Source organism: Gekko japonicus, unplaced genomic scaffold, assembly GCF_001447785.1.
Source record: "Gekko japonicus isolate JY-2015 unplaced genomic scaffold, Gekko_japonicus_V1.1 scaffold463, whole genome shotgun sequence".
NCBI classification, from domain to species: domain Eukaryota; kingdom Metazoa; phylum Chordata; class Lepidosauria; order Squamata; family Gekkonidae; genus Gekko; species Gekko japonicus.
In genome coordinates this window covers 665,035-668,567 of record NW_015160224.1, presented here as the reverse complement: position 1 = coordinate 668,567, position 3,533 = coordinate 665,035, and the positions used below count along the sequence as shown (strand labels likewise).

Below are 3,533 nucleotides of genomic sequence, written 5' to 3'. Positions count from 1 at the left end.
CACAGTAAAGAGGCTCATACAGGGTTGATGTCTCAGGGCAAGGCCACATCCCTTGCCAGGGCAGCAGCTGTCTGGGCTCAGAACTCGGGCAAGAGGGAGAAGAGCCTTCACGGGCCAGCACTGGCCACTGAGACCAGGGGACAGACGCTCACACCGAGTCTGGCTCACGGCCCCAGCCGATGTGGCCATCCCACTCTTCTGGTTGGTGGCTGCACCGAGGTAGCAACACTCGAGAAGGTCTCAGGTGTTCAGGGCGAGCAGGAACCTCTGAGACTGATGGGTTGGGAGTCAGAAGGTGGATGCAGAGGAAGGGAACCAATGGCGTCCCCAACTGCAAAGGCCCCAGGCAAAGTCAGCCAATCACTGAGGCTCCCACTTGGCCCTGATGCACCATTCCAGAGCCTGTGTGGTGGAGTGGTAGGAGTGTTGGACTAGGATCTGGGAGAACCGGGTTCGAATCCCCATTCATGCCATGGGAAGCTTGCTGGATGGCCTTGGGCCGGTCACACACTCTCAGCCTAACCGATCTCACAAGGTTGTTGTGAGGATAAAATGGAGGAGAGGAGAATGATGTACGCTGCTTTGGGTCATCACTGGGGAGAAAGGTGGGGTGTAAAGAAATAAATAAAATCATTCTCAGCTCTTCTGGTCACAGTCTACCACCAGAGTTTCCCCTCTACTAACGTTCCAAGAGATCTATCTCAGGTGAAGCCATTTTCCTCAGACATTCAGAGGGACATCAAAGGCATTTCTTGGGTTGGGGAGTGAAAATTTACACATCCCCTAACTTTCTCTGTATCCCAAAACTGTCAGTGAATACCTCTCATGGGAAAACTTCACAGAGGAAGTCTGAACAATGAAGAAGAGTAACAGCATCTTCCGGAGTCTGACACAGTCCTTGTGTCCTGGGCCCGGGGAAAAGGAACATTCACTTCCATTTGCACACTCAACAGCATGTTATAGTTTTAAAAAGTCCACAAAGGTAAGCACCACCTGCACCGTTTCTGAGGGCTTTTTCCCCTTTTTGTTTCTTGTTTCTTTTTAGCAGGAAGAACGGTTTCGAGAGCTCCAACAATACTGGCCGCGTTAACACTTTGCTGGGTTTTTTTCCATGCAGAGAAAACTCTGGGTACTGTATTGTTTTGTCATTCATCTTTACAACAGAGGCAAGATGGCAAAAATTAACACAGGAGGGCAAAATAAATGCAAACACACACACACACAGACAGGAAAAAGAGAGCAGAGCTGAGAATCCTCCGAGGCGGAGTGGGCTTAGCAGGCACGTGAGGCCCAGCGGAACAGATTTTTACATCGGGGTGGGGGTGGGGGAACAGGATGGATGAAGAAATGAAGAGCAAGAGACACAGAAGGCGGAAGGGGCCACATTCACCCCCTTCGGTCGCAGCCAAGCGGCAGAGCATACCTTGATAAGTCAGGGGGAGGGATCTTTTTTTTTGGCTTCGTGCCTGCTGCGGGAGACGTCCCTCCGAGCAGCAGAGATCCGTGTAAACCTTTCCCCCTTCCCCCCCCCCGAGACACAAAATACAGCACAACATTTAAACAGCAAATAAATAGGTACCACTTGAGAGGTAATGTCCTTTTCTAAAAAAACCCAAAAAGTGCGCCTCTCTTTTTCCTATACGCACAAAAAAAAATTAAAAAGAGACAGCGTACAATAATGTGTCACACCCCCGCCCCAATTATACGTATACATATTTCCTAGCAATGCAGTTTGCGTCAAACCCAGTGATGTGTAACATCAATTTCAAATGGATTTTTATCCTTACCCTACCCCTTACTCCACCCTCTTTTTGAATGCAAAAGCCAGTACCGATTAAATGAACCTCTCTACCAGTTCCTATCCAACCTGGCAGCAGCCGGAAACACCGATGTATTTACGGTACCTACATCTCCAATCTTCATCTTCCCCCCGTGAAAAAAATGTAAAATATCACTTGTTCTTAGTTCATTCAAAAGAAACAAACAAAAGCATAGTTATTCTGCGTGTGGGAGGGTTCTCCACCCAACAACGTTCACGGCCCGGAGGGAAGGGTGCTGCCGTCTCTTCTTCCCTCCCCCCTCCCCTCCCCCGTTTTTAATTAAATGCAGAAATTGGCAAATGGAGACACAGTTGATTTCGAGCGCAAAGTGGTTGGGTTGACGCCACGCTTCAAGCGCATCCCTTGTTCGCATTCACACAAAGGAGGGCTGGCACAGTCAGGCGAGCGTCGCTTCAGAGGTGGTCTGATGGCACTGGAAGAGGTCCCCTCAGGCGTGTCTGTAAGAGAAGGGGTGCAGATGGGGGGGGCGGAGAAAGTTAAAAAGGAACCCAGCACATCCATGGGTCTACTTTAAACAGACGCTTCCTCTTCCCAGAGAACTGTAGTCCTGTCAGGAAGGGGACAGGATGGAATCTTTAAGAAAGAATTCTTAGCACCTCACTGAACTACAGCTCCCAGGATGCTTTGGGTGCTGGGAGCTCAGCCGCTGTGAATGCGAAGGGCCACCCAACAGCCAAATTGGGCAAGGCAATGTTGAAATGACTCGTCTGGAAGAGAGAAGGCACTGCTGTGGCCACACTGGCATCAATCAATCAATCAATCAATCAATCAAAGCCTGTCCTGGGATGCATAAAAGGCTTGGCTTAGAATTTCTGGAAACTTTGAAACCATAGGGGGGATGTTATTTTTAGGGGGGTGAAATGAAGTTTTAGGGAACCGGGATACTAAATGTAATGCTTTCTTATCCAATTTTAACTTATTTTTCTGCTTTAATAGTATATAAGGCTGCGATCACACGCACCTTTAGATCTGACATAGGTGCAAGTGCCTGACGGATCCAAAGGGCCCGATTAGACAGCAACATCTGGGAAACATCCTGCAGTTGTCGGTAACCCAAGCTGCTGTGCTACAGAAGCGGAGTTAAAAGACACCGGGGAAAGTTCTGTAGTAAACGGGTTCCGACGGGCCACGGATGGACTTTCCCGTCTGATCGCGCAAGCATTATCTCATGCCATCGGGACAGTCTGATCAGTCAATCCCAGCCCGGCACCGCTCCCCCCCCCTTGCAGTATGTGCATCACTGCATACTCGATGGGGGGGGCCCTCAGTGTGGAGGTGCGATTCCTCGGTTATGCGCATGGGAAACAAATGGCAAAAAAAGCCTCACCCGCAATTGCATCTGATCACACAGTGGAGGGCTGCGCCCACAGCTACAAAGGGATGCGTGATCTCACAACTGCGTGTCAAATTCCTCCGGAGGAGATAGCCTCACTTCCCCTCTACTCCAACTGTCACGTGTGACCGCAGTCTACAATGTGTATATGGAGAAATGTCCTCCACCCTAGATTTCACGCCAATAATTCAGCTATCGGGTCACACTGTATCCTTGTTACAGAAACCCTTCCTAGCAAATCTGTAGTTGGTAAAGAAGACAAGTACTGGGAATGATGCTTCCATACCCCCAAGCACAGAGCACGCAAGCTCTTAGTTATGCAAGTGCCAGGCAGAGGGAAAATAGAGGATCTGCCATCT

At 49.5% G+C, this 3,533-nt stretch overlaps 1 protein-coding gene across 1 annotated transcript in view; it reads right to left on the bottom strand.

Moving 5' to 3' along the window:
* Window positions 1-1,559: 1,559 nt before the first annotated feature.
* NCS1 (neuronal calcium sensor 1) overlaps window positions 1,560-3,533 on the bottom strand; it is a 116,152-nt gene continuing 114,178 nt past the window's right edge. Inside the window, exon 8 of the mRNA XM_015411563.1 lies at window positions 1,560-2,278. The gene's annotated coding sequence lies outside the window, so the exon portion shown is untranslated. The remainder of the gene's footprint in view (window positions 2,279-3,533) is intronic.